This window comes from Thunnus thynnus, chromosome 6 (assembly GCF_963924715.1).
Source record: "Thunnus thynnus chromosome 6, fThuThy2.1, whole genome shotgun sequence".
NCBI classification, from domain to species: domain Eukaryota; kingdom Metazoa; phylum Chordata; class Actinopteri; order Scombriformes; family Scombridae; genus Thunnus; species Thunnus thynnus.
Window position 1 is genome coordinate 5269138 of NC_089522.1, and position 18814 is coordinate 5287951.

An 18814-nucleotide genomic window follows, 5' to 3' on the forward strand; every position below is an offset into this window, starting at 1 on the left:
GATGATGTTTCGGCCCTCAGGCCTTCATCAAGATCAACAATGACGGTAGGACACAGGTACTGGTATGTTATGTAGGCCACACCTTAGTAACACATCTGATGGTGATTAGACAATCATGAATCGAACCTCAACAAACATTGACAGGAACTACAGCCAATCAAATCACTTAAAAAAGTGACAAGAACCATTATGGGCCAGCTTGGGCTGGTGCTGACTCAGGAGGAGGTAAATATGAGCGTACCATATGATCTCTCAGGTTTTTACCTCTTTAATATACCATGAGAGATTGTCCTTTGAATACACTATTGAGTTGACAATCAGATTCAAGTATATGCCAGTGTTTTGATATAATTGTCTATCTGTTCTGAACCCTTAGAATACTCTGTTGTAAATATTATATGGTCATTTGATTTCACTGTAGGTTTCTTTTTAAGAGATCAGACCTTTTATTTCAGTGGCAGCATAATTTAGGAGAAGTTCTTGTATCATCTTTGTTGAAAGTTGTTTTTCATTTCTCTCATTTCTTTCATGTTCCTGTCAAAATCATCAGTCTTCTGGCAAAATTGTTTCAATCTACAAAACTGACTAAAAGGGAGACTATTTTTAACAGTAAGGGATGATCAGAGTCTGCCCTTAGTAAAGTATGGTATGCCTAGACCGTCAACAGGACATTGATTGATAGGTGTGTGTGTGTGTGAGAGAGAGAGAGTGAGGCCAGATCAGGTCCACTGGGGACTAATTAAAAAAGGTGCAGAGGGTCATAAGTAAACAAGCACATAAACTTGTTTGCTTTGCAGTGTTTTAATGGACAGTAAAAATGTCTATAACACATATCTTTCTGGTATTTCAAAGCAAACATTCTGCTCATCTTGACCACATTTATCAGCACCCCTGCAGCTACCTGGAGCTACCTGAAGAGAAAATATTGAGTGGAAGCAGAAGTCTAAACGATAAGGGAAATGCTTGTGAGATAGAATGTCTCCCCTCTCTGTAGTTTGGCATTGGGATTAAAATGCAACACTGGGGGCTTGACAGGAACATTTGAAGTGAGGTCTTAACAAAGTATTTCTACTGCTAGCCTCCTGCAACATTTGTGTAATTGAGTGCTTCATTATGGCAGTGGTCAGACACATTAATTAATGTGTGACAAGTCGTGTTTGATGTGTGTTCCAGGTTGATTGCGATTGATAATTGTGGCACTGCTGTCAACTGACTGAACATTTGATGGCACAACTGTGTGAGCCAAATTGATGAGAGTGGGAACTAGAACACAGACCCTTTTTTTTTTGGTGGAACTGTAATATAAAATGTATACATTTTACAGATTAATCTATTCATCTAGGATATCCTCTTCCTCTCTTTATTAGTTCTCTTATGTTCTACTTTGATATCAGTGATAAATGCTTACAATGGTGCCACACAGTTCCATATATGGTAAATATAGAATCACTACAGGAATAGATGTACATCATCTTGTGTAGGTGCCTTTATGATGTTGGACATCTTATTTGTCATCTGTGCATTTCATGACCTCTGAAAATATGTATTTGAATTGATGTATTACACAGTATAGTACCATTTAAACTGTGTTTTTGTGGTTACAAGTGGAGGTCGAGAGTTCCCTCAATCCACATGAGGGCAGCAGTGGAGTTTATGGAGCACCTTCACCTCTCCAGGCAGCATCCTTCCCTTCAGGTGAGTCTGGAGTTACATGATACTGGTGGTGAGCAATGATAAGCCTGAAACCGTCACAAAGCAGCACAGAAGAAGCGAAGAGTGCGTTTAAATTGTTAAGGCCAAAATGGTGGTGAGTCGGCTGTTGTCACTTGAGGATGGTGGAGGGACAGCGGGCACAGTGAACTCAGGAGTTGGCGGTGTTTCGGGATTGCGTAAATGCGCACTGGTGAGCGAGGGGAGGAGACGGGAAGGGGAGAGCCGTAGAAGCAGTGGAAGGAGGACGATGCGTACTTTTGCTTTCGCCGGATGCTTTTGCTGAACAGGTACACACCAGGAGCGACATTTCTCATCAGCTGTCCTCTTCTGCTCGACCAAAAGATGTGTCCAAACGTTTACGCGGACCTACTCCGGCGAGCTCCGACGCACCGCTGACTGCGCCTGCAGTCCATCGCCGGACAGAAAGGTAAGGACTGTTCTCACCAAACTTTCCACCTCTCTGCGTTTATTTTAAGTCGCCACATTGCGCACAGGCGCGCCTGCCGACTTCGTGAAGCGGGTACATCGTGCCCTGACACTGCTAAGAGGACTTCAGATGTGGAAGGTTGATGTAATACGTTCTTGAGCTGCGCACACATGTGCTATGTTGGTCGAGATGCTCTCGTTGTTGTTGGGCGTTGCGGTGAGACAGCAACTACAGGGCGTCAAATGGGTATGGACACTTATTATGTTTAAAGTCTAATAATGCAGTTGTAGCGATAAAATGGTGGACGAGGATCAAACACAATATCGCTAGAAATCTGTTTGGACGCCATATCCAAAATAATCCCACCAGGTCAGTATGCAGGACTCTACATCTAATGGATTTTGTTTTATCAGTCAGTAGTTATGTAGTCGACATGAGCTGCTTTCTGCAAGTTTGGATAGCAAATTATATCAACTGCAGGGACTTTGAGTCTGCGTAGGATTTGGTGAAGTGATGCTGGAGTGCAAAGCTTTTCATTTGTGTTTCGTGATTTTTGGTGCAGATTCAAGGATTTAGGAGGAGAGGTTGCGGGGCAAATCCATGCAGCTGTTTAGAGGGATGCGTCTTTTCTAGACAACTTGGTGTAATCTGCTGCACTGCCTAACATCTGGATGCAGAGAGTTTGTGTCTTTATTCTGTTTTTAGCTGTAAAGCAACCTTAACTTTTTGCTCTCTGCGTTCACAGAGTTGAGTGCGTGTCTTAAGGTGGAGAGAGTCCTCTTCCTCCTCCCGGGATTGATGCGATTGCTGCTCTCTCACACTCTGTTCCTCTGTCTCCACCTTCACTCCTTTTTAAGAGAAGCATCATACAGCTTAAAGCGCTCCCTCCTCTTGCTGCTGTCTGGTTTACTAAAGAGGTTGTTTGCTCCTCTAACAGATTCCAACTTGTTCAATACACCTTTCCTCCTCCTCTCATCCACTTTCTCCCTGTGTCGGTTTCCCCATCTGACCTGCAATGAGACATCCTAACTTGGTGTGAGTTGATTTGCATAATGAGGATTACAGCTGACATGCAGCGTCTGGGCCTGTCTTGCTGGATCCAGCAGAGAAGCATAGTGCAGTGGCAGCTCTCATTGTGCCAGCAAAATGCCAAAATGCCACCAATCAGGACTCACCAGGAAGGTTGCGGTCTGCTCTGACAGAGCAGTGCTGCCTCTTTCACCTTCACTGGTGCACAAGGAGTGAGGGACAAAGACAAATGGGCTGTCTGTGCATGAAATTACTGATGTATGAAATTTGCTGTTGATGTTTTATTGGGTACAATGGCTTGTTGGATATGAATAGATGATTTTAAAAAGCATGATAATGTTTTTTTCAAACCAAATAAGCATTAGAAATTGGTTTGTCTGATCCATGAATAGTTTTAATTAACCATCAGTTCTGTTTGGAGGAGGAAAATACATTTCTTCTTATCAGTGTTTGTTGTTTTGTGCTGCATAAACAATTGAGCCGCCCACTTTAAAGCTAAATTTACTCCAAAGTTCAAACCACGGGTCAGAGCCCACAAGAAGAGACACAGTCCTGAAGCTAGACTATCTCCACATAACAAGAGCAGAAATTTATTTTTGACAAAGCTGGTTCTCAGGGTGAATGACAACATTTCACATCTCCTCTGCCTGCTTCTGCTGTTCTCTTATCTTCTTGTTCTGTGTATTTTCCTGACTTTTCTCTATTATACCATCATTTTCTGGTCATTTCACGGTGATATATTGAAAGTAGTGTGACTAGTATCCTTTAATTGCATCATTATTTGTTGCATGTAGTGATGTGATGTTGTGATCTAGGAACTGAAGCTTGTTTTGCTATTGAACTAGCTGTAATTTGTGCTGGATGCAAGCATCACCTGAGCAGAGTTGATGATAACCCGGGGCCTTATCTAACAACCATGTGTGCACAGTTTTGTGCTTAAACCATGCGTATGCACACTCACACATAGAATCTGATTCGTCTACTTGACTATCCCTATCCTGATTATGACCACCAACAAACTCCCAGGTGTAACTGTGGGTAAAGCAAGTTCTAAGTTACACAAACTAACTGACATCCAGGTATGCATATTTGATAGGTTGTTCCTGAAGACACGCATTTCTGTTTTTATTTGGAAAACAAGTAAATCATTTCTTTCAGAGTAAAATAATGTAATCAGCTCTATATAATGCTCTATTTAACCTTGTTTCTATACAGCACTGCTCCATATAATAACATGGTAATCAATCAGCAGTAATTGCTGATTTATTTTTGTTACATTTCGGCACCATTAATTTTAATTCATTTAACTACACCAGATATATTTTTTGTTATGCTGAAACTGTTAAAAGTGCAACAATTAAAAAAAACGCTAATCCGTAATCCATGAATTACACTGCAGTAGTGCAGTGCATAAAGTCTATTTTGTGTAATGCAATTCTTTATGTGGCCATCACATAAAGTGAAGTCATTTTTTTCCTGTCCCCATTGTCTGTCTTCATTTTTTAAAATCTTTGGACAAGCCAGTTGTAGAGGTGTCAAATGTAAAGTTTGGTTTAGCTAATTCAGCAGCAACCTACAGTTTTCAAGCCTTTATTTTGGGGAAGCAATGGACATAGAAACATTTCAACAAACCACCATAGGGCTGCAACTAACGATTATTTTTTCGATTAATCATTTAGCCTCCAAAATATCAAAATGTAATAAGAAAATGTCCATCAGTTTCCCAGAGTCCAAAGTTGTTTCGTCTGACCCACAGCCCAAAACTTGAAAATATTCAGTTTAGAATGACATTAAACAGAAAAAAGCAGAAATCTGGACATTTGAAATGCAGGAATCATATGATTTTGGGGTTTTTTGTTTGAAATATCATTGAACTGACTAACTGATTGTTGAAATGGTGTTTATAGACTTATATGGTCTTATACAGCTGAATTAATCAACCAATCATTACAGCTCTAAACAGCTAATTGTGCAATGGTAGGGAGAACTTGACAAATTGTGCATGCCACATCATTTGCAGTCTTACTGTATTCATGTATATTAATCTATTGTATGACAACAAATGACGTGTGGAAACGGTGTTAAGTTGTAGAACACAATGTAAAATACTAGTCACAATGCAGGAACACACATAAAATGTGACAGTTGCTGCAGTGTATGCTGGGAAGCTTTCCCGGACACACACTCCTGCGATGCTGCAGTATCTGATTGTGTGTGATATCTTTTGTCTTTGTCTGTCTCAGTTGTTACTTTTGTCCACAGCATGTAATATAACTCTATGTTAAGGCTACTGGGACTTTGAGAGGGGTGTGGTTGACCATGCAAGGCATTCTAGGGGTGTTTCAGTATATTAATGAGCCTGTATGGTGAGATGTATCATTGTTCATTTCGTATAAGGTGTGAATGTACATGTTTGATAAATACCAATGTTCTTGTTCCTACAGACACATGTAGACCTTGTTTTACACATACTTTTATAAATGAGGACAGTGCTGCAGGACAGTGTTAGAGCTTGAGTGTGCAGTACAACATGTCCTTAAATACGATTGAGGTGGTATGTGTGGGACAGATATGACACACACACACACACACACACACCAGCCAGCTACAGCCATTAACCAGGCAGATGAACATGGAACTGAGCCAATATTCCCATCAGAGGATTAAGTGGAATGCTTACAGTGGACAGTTTAGAGATCTAGCCTGCCAACACTGGTGACTTTTAGGCCTGGATGAGATGTCTGAGGGAGGGGAAGAGAGAGAAATGGGAAGAGGACTAAAGCAAAGATGGTGTATGTAGAGAAAATAACTAATATGCAGCTCAAGCAGGGCACAGAACGTGAGTCAGTGTTTTACAGGTGCAGCGTGTAGAATTTAGTGGCATCTAGTGGGGCGGACTTGGCAGAAATGGAATATAATATTCATAAGCATGTTTTACTTAGTGTATAATCCCGTAAAAAGAAAGATTACTGTGTTTTCGTTACCTTAGAATGAGCCCTTTATATCTACATAGGGAGTGGGTCCTCTTGCACCGAGCCTGCCATGTTGCACCGCCATGTTTCTACAGTAGCCCAGAATGGACAAATCAAACACTGGCTCTAGAGAGGGCCTTTCGCAGTCACTGTAGGTTCACTTGGAAGGGGAGGGGGAGGGGAAGGGTATTCAGTTGGTTGCAATCTACAGCCTCACCGCTGTATGCCACTAAATTCTACACACTGGAACTTTAATTGCCGTGTTCTGGAATATAATGAGACTAAAATGAAGTCAGGATGGAGGAGAGACACCTTGCATTAAAATGCTCTTTGGGTGATTTGATTGCAATTGGATAGTGTTTGACCACATGAAAGTACAGGTGTAAATGCATCCAAGGCACATTGAGGACAGATTGTGATCCGATCGGCCAAACCACCTCCAGAGGTGGTCAGGGATGCATTGTGACCACACTGAACACAAGTGTAAATGCAACTGCATTGTCAATCCACATACAACAACTACGTGTGACTGATCCAAAACAGCAAGGTAGCAACCATTAGCTAGTTGGCAAGCTAAGCTACTAGCAAGAAAGCTTTTGATATTCAAGACACTCGTGGATGGAGTCAAGACGAGATGGCTTCTTCTCCTGCTTCAAAAAGCAAGCAAAAGTTCATACAATAGTGCAGCTTCACAGATGGCTAACATCTTTTTTTTTGTCTGTGTGTTTTTTGTTTTTTCGGACCCACACAAATGAGAGGAGGATGTGACGTTAGGTTGTATGAGCTGGACAGAGTGATCAGATCTCAATTGGATCTCAATGTGGACACTGGAGACACATATTAATGCCAGGTGTAAATGTAATCAGGTTAAATCATACTGTATCTAGATAAAATCTGGATACGAGACACATTTTAATGCAAGGCATAAAGGGACTAAAAGATTCAGTTGAAGAGTGATCATCTCATTTCCTTCCACCTGTGAAGATGCAGACTTTACTGTGTGTGTGAGCCTGTTTCTCCTTGAGGCTGGTCCACATGTCAGCAGGCCACTGCCATGTTAATTAAAACAGCTCTCAGTACAGCATGTGGCATCAGGATTCTCTTAAAGACACACAAAGGCACAGGCAAACAGGTGTGTGTGTGTGTGTATGACAGCAGCAGCCTTACTGTTTAATTACATTTTATAGTTTACATGATTCCCCTCATTAGGCCCATTGACCCAGTACAACTGAGGCAGGGGTGGAGGGTTCTTATTAGAGGGATGGTGGTGGACAGTAGAGCGCTGGGAAACATGTCGACATTTAGCTGTTTTACATGCCATTGATATAGTGGGAACAGAGGTAGGTCCTCTGGGGGAAAGAAACAAATGCTTTTCCAGCAGCAACAGCAGTGTGTGTTTAGAATAGCAAGCCTGAAACCTGGCAGGACTTGTGTAAGACCATGGCTCATCCCCAGCTCAATGCAGCAAATCGTGCAATAGGGCTGGGCAGTATGGCTTAAACAAGCCTTGATATTTTGAAGCATTTAATAACATACATTATGTAATATTTCAATATTTATGCTTGTTTTGCAAAATTAGTTTTTCTAATTAGAGCAAAAACTTAGATAAACTTCTTAAGATTTGCATAGACCAGTATAAATTCTGTTATTAATGTCCCCTCCACTCAAAAACATGTTTGGCTTATAATTACTTAACATGGATGTTTGAGTGTCACTGTGCAGAATGATGTATGTGCAGAGTTCAACACTAGAAGGCTGTTTTGTATTCATCTGCGGAAAGTGGAAAGTTTCTGCTCATATTAATTCTCAGTTTAAAGCGTGTATCTACGAGCATGATTTGTGACCTCACAACTAGTTTGAAGCCAATCGTGGTCCAGTGTTGGGACTACATGTGGACCACAGTTTACCACGTTTCAAGACTCCAAGAAACCTGAGCCCTGGGGGTTCGCACACAAAGTGTGAAGCTCCACCCATGGATCCAGGTTATCAAAACTAGAGATTCCCCTCTTATCTCTCTCTTTTCTCCACGAGCTGCAGCAGGAGCAGCTTCTTGCCCTCTGTCTCCTTCAGCTGCAGGAGCAGCTGCTTGGTCTTTCACACCTCCAGCAGCTGCTGGAGCAGCTCTCTGCTCTCTTGTATGGCCTGCTCACAGCAGACACATACTTTCTTCTTTACGGCAGAAGACGCAAGAGCCTGCCTAAGACTCAGAAACTAAGTTTCCTTGTGCCAGCAGCTAACACACAAGTCTGCTGGCCAGTTTAACAAGTACAGGAGCTGCGAAATGGAGTTAGCTTGCCGCTAACTCTACACAAAGGAGTGACCTGGGCCCTCTGCACGACTGGAGTGCTCTCTCCCCAGCAACGCCTGCATCTTTCAGCTTCAGAGCCAAAGCCTCCTCAGCCTGACTCACCCACGGATTCACCGGCTACAAAGCAGGACACCACAAAGCAACTCTTCCTTCATGAACTGGTAACAACTGGGCATAGCCTAGCAACACAGTGAAGCATAGTACGGCTAAGCAAGAATGTTTAACTCAAACAATGTACTATATGTGTATTGATTTGGTTAAGGTTATACATTGAACTGTTGTTGTGATGTCCTTGTTGCTTATAGTCAGGTTACTGCATAGCCACACCGCTAGGTTAATGTTAGCAGGCTTAACACATGTTACATCCAGTAACTAGGCCTTGCATGCAACTAACAAACGTTATTTTCTGATTGTTTCACAGCAGTTAGCTTCTAAAGCACAAACACACCCACACACCTCTTCAACCCTGCAGCTGTGCGCTGCGCTGTCTGATTTGGTCGGAACACGGGCTAAACAGAACAGCGAGGCAGATTACAAGCACAGTATTCCCGCCTTGAACGGGCTGTGTATATTGGCATTTTTAATATTGTGCAGAATGGGTAGGAATATGATAAAATAATTATATAAATGCGTCACAAACGTCACAAACTCAGTCGCTTCGGTCCCTTTGGAGGGTTTCCAGCCTCTTCCCCTGCTTCCGCGGTGCCGGTGTTTGCTCTCCTCCCTCGCCTGGCCCTGCCTGCAGCAGCACTGCTAACTCACCCTCTTTCTCGCCCTCTTCCTCCTCCTCTAACCTCCAGTACTTGACTTTGCAAATGGATAATAAAATATGTAACGTTATCCTGCCAACGCTATCTCGCTATCAATAATGCCTAACGTTAGAATAAAATAAAGTTTTGTTTAGCATGATGTTGCTAATGTTAGCTTGTATTACCAAAACAATAAAACACTCATAACTGCTATCTTACTTGTGAGCTATAACCTATAGTATTATTGACTAAATAATTGAATACATCTTCACCTCATCGCTTGACTTGTTAGAAATGCTCGGAGCTGTCGTGGACGATGACATCTTCAGCAAATAGCTTCTTGTCCTTGAAGGACACTGTAGCTTCTGGAATCTCTCCAAAGTCTTAGGGAGGGGAGGGGTGAGCGGTGGAGTGCTTCAATCTAGAACCTCAAGGTTAGAGGCTGCTAAATACCACACATATTACACACTGGACCTTTAAAACTACATTTTAATAATGTTGAAGACAAAACTGGTTTCAAATAAATATGCAAGTCAAAAGAATTTAGGTTTTTCACAACTTACAGCAAGGCAGAGTGGACTTCTTTCTGACCTAACCTTTTGTCAAAATCTCCTCTGGGCAACTTCACATACTCGATGCCCTGAAATCTGAGACAGGTTGTAAAAAATCATGAAAATAGGATAGTGAAGATTTTTTTCCCCTCTTATGTTCACTCATTCTCTGTTTTGGATGATCTCTCCGTCTTACACTTTATAACAGGGACATTTGATCAACATTCTTTGCCCCTGATCGAGAATCTTTTACATATTTGATGTTGAAAAATAATGTATTTTTATTGGTTTGTGGTGTGGTGCCCATAGTTGCTACAGGGGCAGGGAAAAGTCTGTTTTAGGTCAGTAAATTAGCTCTAAGTAGTTTATCCTGCAGATTTATTATACAAAAAGGGTATTCCAATGCTGGACCTTACGGCTCTATTTCAACTACACATGACAATAAAATGTCAACAAATGATGCCTTAAAATCACTGCAGTAATGATAATAGTGTTCTAAAACTTTTGTTTCTCCAATGAAACCACCACATAATAAATATTCACTCTAGCCCTACTGAGTGGTGTGGCATAGCTAGTGATGTGAATGAAATCAAGAGTAGATGAATGTGACATCCTACATCTGTATATATCATATTCAACCAAATAAACAGAGTAAAAACTTGCACAGCAAAAATCAATTAGTAGCAAAGATACTGCTAAAATCAGGGTTTATAAGATTACCTTTTTCGTTCCTGGGATGATCATATGTTGTGGAGCTTCATATGACAACAGCAGTATGTTTTAAAGAAAATAACTGTCAGGCTAAAATTAGTGAAAAACACACTGGAAGTAATTTAGAGGAAGGGGAAGGTTTAATGGAATAATTACTGTAAAGGCTTAAAGTATGATTAGTTCAGTATCGACTGTTTTAAAAGTGCAGAGAGAAGCCAGCTCAGTGGAGACATAGCTATTTGATTATTTTGTATGATTGCTTCCACTTCTGTGTTTGCCAGAAGCACAGACTTTGATGCTGTGGGATTGCTTTTGTGTGACTGCTGCCACATGGAATAGTGGGTATTATTTCAAGTTTGCTACAGGCACTGAGATACATCAGCTCATGGAAACTGATTGCTCCATGTGATTCCTGCCACCAGAAACATAGGCTTTGATATAAGCTCTTGTCTGGCGGGGGTTGTGAAAAGTTGGCACAGGGGCCTCTGATTTGTCATGAAAATATGGACTTATACACAGTAGGCATACTAACCAGAGCTGTGACTGATTATTTTGATTATTCTACTCATCTATTAGTGTATAAAATGTGTAAAGTCATGAAAAATGCCCATCACACTCTCCTAGAATCCAAGTATGACAGCCTGAAGGACATCGTCTATTTGACCTGTCACATCTGTCTATGGAGAACACACCATCTATAAGTTTAATGATTGTAATGCAGATGGCGTAATTCACTACAGATTAATTGATACTCTGCAAATAAGTGAGAGGAGAAAATCTCTTTGGCATTCAGCCCCAGAGCCATTCTTTATGCAGCAAGTAAAGTGCTGCTTTCATCAGTTTTGTCAACTCTAACACAGGTTCCATACCTCTCTCTCTCCACATTTGGCTCTCTTACTCATTATGTCCCTCACCTCTTTGACACTTCATTACCGGTCCCAGAGGTCTGTTCTTACCCATCTTGGAGCTGATCGGCAGCCTCTAGGAGCCACTAGGACCCTGTAAGTCTGACTTGTAGAGCCAGGAAGAAAGGAAGGCAGGGAACAAAGGTCCAACAGCTAGTGTCTGTTTGATACAGCAGTGTTTAGCCCTCATTTGCACAGGGTGCTTTGCCTTTTTGTCTGTTTGTAATGTTGCCTGTTTGCAATGGTTCGGTCACAGCATCTGTTAAAAACTATACGCCCTTTTAGGCTCCAATGAACTCCCCAAGATGAAAATGTCAACATTAACCACACAGTAAGATATTGTTAAAGAAATATTTGCACATATTGAATCAATCAGTAAGCTAAATGTTATGTATAAATGGTTAAAAAAAGAAGATAGAAGTAATGGATAAATCATTAAAATAAATAATTAAAAGTAACGGAAAGGGGTTTATATAGCAATAGTGATGGATAAGAGTGTGTGATTAAAAAAAAAAGTGATAGATTAATGGTTGAGATGTCCAATTCCTGACACTCCTCATGGCAGGTTATAAATGGAAGCTTGAACCAACCTAAACATTGACAGTTGCATTGTATGAAAAAATGATCGTAACAATCTCCTTAATAATAACATCCAGTTCAAAATCCAACTAAAATTAACACGAGTAGCATGACGTGTAGCGTCAATGAAGTTCACCTGACAGGGCTGTGCAGGTACAGCAAAAAAATAAATAAATAATTTTTTTTAAAAAAGGGTTGGGAAGCAGTGCTCAACATCTCCAAACCATATATGAATCATGAGTGATTTTCTATGACCACAAAAATGTACAATTTAACAGATGGCCTTCATAATGTAGAAGTTCGCAACACAGTTGTTACTCTCTTTTCTAAAGTAACCTCAAGTGAATAGTAGCTAAATAATTTGCCCTGGTCTGTGGTCAATAAAACATTAGTTCATTTATATGGATAATAAGATTTAAGACAGCTACTGAAGGGGTAGACGCACTGAGCCCTTTCCAATCTGGGTCAGTTGCTGTTGAAAGATGGGAGATATACCATACCAGGAGGTGTACCATAGGATTGTAAAGATATGCCTTTTGATTAGATGCTGCCATTCATTGCTGTTAAAGGTATAGTTCGACATTTTGGAAAATATGCTTATTTGCATCTATCTGCTGGATTTGACATCATGAAAGTTGTTATTTTATTAACACGTTTTTGTATGGATTAAACAAACACGATGTAAATTATGAATTAGGGAGCTTCAGATTTTGTAACATTCGGACAGAACCAGGCTAGCTGTTTCCAGTCTTTATGCTAAGCTAACCAGCTGCTGGCTGTAGCTTTATATTTTAATACAGACATACAGTACTGTGCAAAAGTTTTAGGCAGTAAAAGTAAAGTGAGGATGCTTTCAAAAATAATGCCATGAATAGTTTTTATTTATGAGCTAACTTCATACAAAGTGCAGAAAACAGAAGAAATCCTCCTTAATCCTTTAAAACAGCCGCAGTCCTCCCGGGTACACCTGCACATAGTTTTTCAGGTACTTGGCAGGTCGGTTGTTCCTGCATCTTGGAGAAGTTGCCACAGTTCTTCTGTGGATTTAGGCGTCTCAGTTGCTTCTGTCTCTTCATGTAATCCCAGACTGACTCCATGATGTTGAGATCAGGGCTCTGTGGGGGCCAAACCATCTGTTGCAGGACTCCTTGTTCTTCTAGTCACTGAAGATAGTTTTTAATGACTCTGGCTGGATGTTTGGGGTCATTGTCATGTTGCAGAAAAAAATTGGGGCCAATCAGACACCTCCCTGATAGTATTGCATAATGGCTAAGATTCTAAACATCTAAAGTGCCTAAAACTTTTGTACAGTAGCCCACTGTATTTCTGGACAACTGATATCATAGGTATGAACAAGATAAATAATATGCAACAAAACACAAAGACACATTATTTTTCAACAGCATCCCATGGTCTTCATCAGTGAATGGAAGTGGCTATAGTGTCATCACATGACCTAGGTGTGGGACTTTGGTTTGGTGATTACAAGAAATTGTACCCCCTGTTATATCAAGGATGGTCTTTGACTTTGGAAGTGTATGGAAAAATGATTTGAAAAACTATCCAAAAAGTGATTAAACCGAAAAATAGTTTGCTCTGTAGTGAGTAATTTTTAATGATCTGATTCATCCAGATTTCAGTGCAGACCATGGTTCAGCTAAAGTTCAGCTTTCTCTTACAAAGTCTGCACATCTTCAGCTCTACTGTTCTCAGCACTTGTTGTCAAAGTTTCTCCGTCCACCAGCTCACACAGATTACTATTTTTTTCCTTCATTTCTTTTCTCAACACCTATTGATGGATGTCCATTTGTGTCTCAGTAAAGTCACAAATGAGAATTTGTGCTTTCATTGATTGTATTGTACTCTTTCTGACATTTTTTGTGTATTTATGTTTTTTTCAGTCAATTTCAACTTCAGCATTTTGGGAAATGCGCTCATTTGCTTTCTGGTGAAGAATTAAATGAGGAGATTGATACCCTCTTACATATGTCAGTTAGATATGAGGCCACAGCCTGCAGCTGGTTAGCTTAGCTTGGCACAAAGACTGTAAAGAGGGGGAAACAGCTAGCTTGTCTCCATCAGTGGGTAACAAAATCCACCTACCAGCACCTCTAAAATCACTAATTAATCCATTATATCTGGTTGGTTTAATTTATTTAATTCTTACAAAATCAACCAGATTATTCCTTGGCCAGGAAGTTACTGCATCCTGCCAAAAAATGCGGGTTCCTCCGTTTTCCAGTCTAAGCTAACCGGCTGCTGGCTGTAGCTTCATATTTAGCATACAGACATGAGAGTGGTATCAATCTTTGCATCTAACTCTCTGGTAGAAAGCAAGTAAGTGTATTTACTGAAATGTCAAACAATTCCTTTATTGTATCCGAGGGGGAAAATAGTCTTGCAGCCAGGTAAAACACATAATACACAGACTTGAACATAAAACATAATTAATACATAAAACATATTACAATATGTAAAATAAAAGCTAGATCCCACCACACCAGCTCACATAACACAAATCTGTGACAGCATAACCTGGAGTACATCCGTTATCATCCCACCTAATCATCCAAAGTTTAAACTAGATCACCATCACCCACCAATAATTATCTGAAAGACTGATCATCAGCTGACTCATCCTGAGCATCCTGAGAGTCTATGAATTTCTCACCCTGTTAGATCTGCCTTTGGTAGTCTGAATCTCTGTCCAGAGGGAGACGCTCAAAGTCTCCATACAAAGGATGAAGAAGACTCTAAAATGACTCGAGCCTTTGAAATAGCTCTCTTTCAGAAGATGGATCAATCAGTTTAAATCTTATTGGCCAATTTAACTATGTGTTGTAGCCTGTTCTTGTCACCTGTGAAGAGATCATTCAATAGTCTTTCAGACTGTAATAACTAAAAATATGTTAATCAGTCATCACATGTGGTGAATGAATGTCAGGTCTGCTCCCAGCTTTAAGTGGGATATAACTGGATAACAACTGAAATCATAGCAGCTGACAATGATGTAATATGAGTTTCTTCTTGGTTAAGTAAGAACACTAGGCCGCACTCTTCAGGAAACGTTTACTAGGTTGAGGTAAAAATTTAAAAAGAAAAGATGTAACTCCTTGTATCCTTTGAGATCTCTCTCTCATGAACTAAATAAGCACGCCATGGGTTACAGCCATACAAATGCAATCGTGTCTCTTTCCCTCTCATTCTCCATCTTCTCTCCTCTCTGAATGCTGCCGTCCTTCTCTCACCTCACATTAGTTTCTTTATTACATTGTGCTTTTACTGCCACAGTGCTCATTAGTCAACATAACTTTGCCAGCCAGATATATTTTTGGCACATGAAATTTTCCCATCTTCCATCCTTTCTTACTACTATGCCCACTCATTTCTCTGTTTTTCATCTACCCCCCTCCCCTCCGCCCCACTGGCCTTCTCTGTGTTTATTCTCTGTCTTCCATTGTCTACTGTCCCTCCCTCCCTCTGTGGGTTCTTCTCTATCTATTTAAGGAAGAGAGCAGCGTCTGCTGGGAAACTGCTGGGCTGGGTGGGGAGATTTAGCTGAATGGCACAGCAAGTCCCTAGATGCCCTGTTGCGGCTCATGCTGCAAAGGAAGAGAGAAAAAGAGAGAGAGATACACAGTGACAGATATGGACAGAGCAACAGCAGGATTAAGAGGAAACTACTGTTTGCAGTGAGGGAGAGTGGACAGAGGAGGAGATTTACAAAAGAAGCAGGGGAGTAGAAGAAGGAAACTGTACTGAGCTCCACCTCTTCTGTGTCCTGTCCTGCTGTGAAAATCTCTTAATGTTTCTGCTCTGCCATGACTCAGGGCTGCTGTTGACCATGAATCCTGCACAAGCATCCTGTGCACACACTCGAATATACACACCAACATATTATCTCATAACATCTGATCATATAAAAGTAAGTGGAAGGAGCCATTGCTGATATATGTTCTTGAATTAATGCTTCTTTGGGGCTTTCAGAGTACTAAGATACTTAGAGACTAAGCAATTTTTAGATCTACACTTCTGCAGTTTATTTAGTTCAATGTCTACGTAGAAGTTACAGAATAGTTCTAAGCTATTAAAATTTGTACATTTGCAAATTTGCTTATTTTACAGTTGTCTTATCAAGTGAATTGCTGAAATCTGGGAATGTAGCTTCATTGCTAAAAAAGAAGTCTTACAGGTTAAGAAACACAAGCAGTTATATGATCAGATACGAAGTTGATCAACCCAGTATCTAGATGGGAAAACGAAGGCCAATGGTAAAATTATTGCAATAAATCGTCTGTAAATGTGTGTATGTATGTGAATATTCATCACAGCTTACAGCCCAACTTCGACCTATGGTACTTGCCTGGGTCAAAGTTGCGTGCACAGTTTACCTTTGCAATTAGGGAAAGGAATCTGAGTAGAAATTGTTATGTTATGTTATAAACTTTTTTTTTTGTACTTTGTGATGGCATAAACTACAAAAACAAGATCCAAGTTGTAATAAACTAGAATTATCCATTAAAGTTTGTTGCCTATAAGGTGTATGAATATGAGCAAATGTGAAACAACAGCTGCAGAGAGAGAGAAGGAAATCTAAATCAGATAGCAGAGGGATGCAATTACTAAACAAATTGGTGCACTCTGAACCAGATGAGAACAGTGCCGGCTGTGCCACATGGGTGTGGTTTACAAACCATTTAAATTCTGAACACAAAACTGCACACATGAATTAACAGCTAGTGTGGCAAAAAGGTGCCATGTGTATTAGTAGAATGACAACCAAAAGAAAGTGATAGACATTGCAATTACACTGATTTTTAAATCTCTAGCCCTAGTTTTGAATATGCCAGCATTTGCAAATTGCAGTTGCAAAAGTGTAGCCTGAAAGATGCTTGCATACTAATATTTTTATAATTAATATTTTGCCCTAACTGATATTTTACCTTTATCTAGTATACCTGAGTGCAACTCCTCCTCAATGAGCAGCATTCAGTCACACTACCTGCCGCTGTTTGACCATCACCTGACATTCTTCACAGTGTCAGATCTAATAAAGCAGAAATACTTTTTTGAGGCAACTAACTGGATCATTCACATTCCAGTTTTAGTCTTTTCCTCTTTGTAATTCTGAATAAAATCTCATCTCCTTTCTGCTTTTTTCATTTTTAGTTGTTTAAGTCTTGTTTCCAGGCAACCTGTTTCAGAGGAAGAAAAACAGTCATCGATGGCAGCTCCTAAATCTGCTGATATAGCTCTGTTTATGTTTACAACAGGCTTGTTCTCTACAAGGAGACATATCCGTTCTAACACTTTTCACATCTCAACACGTCTTCTTTCTTTTCATTACCCCACCAACCCAAACCTGTCTCCCTTCTTTTTTTTAGTAATCTGACCTACTTCGTTATTTTCCCTGGTTGCTTAGTGGAGGTTGTTGTCTCTTCTACTTTTCTCTCCCTGTCTCTTGATTTGTTATGTTCTTGCTTGTCTCATAAGTTACCTCCATGGAATAGACCAGTACACTGCTGTGTTCGGAGAAAACTTCAGATGCAATATGAGCTGTTGGCTTCACTCTCTCTCCTCTCTGCAGGGAGATGCATCACTCAATATTACTGCAGTGTGAGACCGTTAAAATGAAATAAATAAAAAGAGCCTGCCCATCAGTGCAACTTAATGACAGTGTTACACAGACGTATAATGGTGTAATGGAGAAGTGGAGGTAAAAATGTGTCAAGTGTTATGAAAAATTTGAATATCAATCACAGTTTTGAATCAAATTAACATTTTCATCTTGTGCTACAAATAAAATGCTGTATTGCACATATTCATTGTAAGAATTATAAAATGCATAGCTACAGCCTGAAAGACACTGAACCCTCCAACTATAGGGATTTGTAGGAAAAATCAAACCCACCCTGTTCCAGTTAAACTAGTCATGCATTGGTATTATCTGTAGCCCAGTGTGTGTGTGTGTCAACTATGACCTCAGTCCTGCTGTAGATTAAAACCCAAGTCTGGCATTACCAAATAAACAGATGGACATGGCAGGCTGATGTAGCATGTACATGTCGTTTTTTTATGGTGCACTAAGTCAAACATCATTCTTAACACACAAAGCCTCTGGGGTTTGAAATTAATTTGAAGTAACACAGAATTCATTTAGATTCATTTGAACACAACCCATGTAGCCTTATTCTAAATGTTGTGGAATGAATACTGTTCCGCTCAGTTGCAGTGCCTCTGTTGCCTCACTTGAGACAAGCTAACGTTACTGTAAGGCAGGCGCATTTTAAAAGTCAGCAAACAGTTTTACCTTTAAACAAGATTTTTCCATCTACAGAGCAGAATCCAAAATGTCTCCTCACATTACTTCTTAGATGGTTTGGTATCACGATTAAGCTGGGGTAAGCACTGCACACTAGTTTACTCCATTTTGTGTTAGCAAAGATAACAACATTAGCCTAGTTTACTGCGAGGGCAACAGATATGCAATTGGTCAGATGGACAGTACATTTTAGAAACGCCCCCAGTTGGAGTACAAGCATGGCGTATTCGGCTTATACAATAAGAAATTTGAATGATGATTACCGATTGAGTATTTAATTTTTACCTATATTAGATTGATAATTCAAATTCTGATCAAAGGGGACAGCCTTAAAAGCCATTGTACTTATTTTTTATGCTGAAGCCTAATATTCAACCGGGTTGTCTGTGTGGGTACCGCTTGTGTTTGGAGGACTGGATGTGTATGTGTGTGGGAAAGAGAGAGGGTTTGTGTTAGTAGTAGACAGATGAATGTTGATAATTGGGTAACAAAATTACCTGCTGTATTTGCCAAAAGCAGTTTACTTTGTGATTTTTTTTTGGTAACTC

General features: G+C 40.2%; 1 protein-coding gene across 1 annotated transcript in view; it reads left to right on the top strand.

The window, feature by feature from the left end:
* The first annotated feature begins 122 nt into the window (after nt 1-122).
* LOC137184063 (kelch domain-containing protein 8B-like) overlaps nt 123-18814 on the top strand; it is a 225932-nt gene continuing 207240 nt past the window's right edge. Inside the window, exon 1 of the mRNA XM_067591386.1 lies at nt 123-2140. The gene's annotated coding sequence lies outside the window, so the exon portion shown is untranslated. The remainder of the gene's footprint in view (nt 2141-18814) is intronic.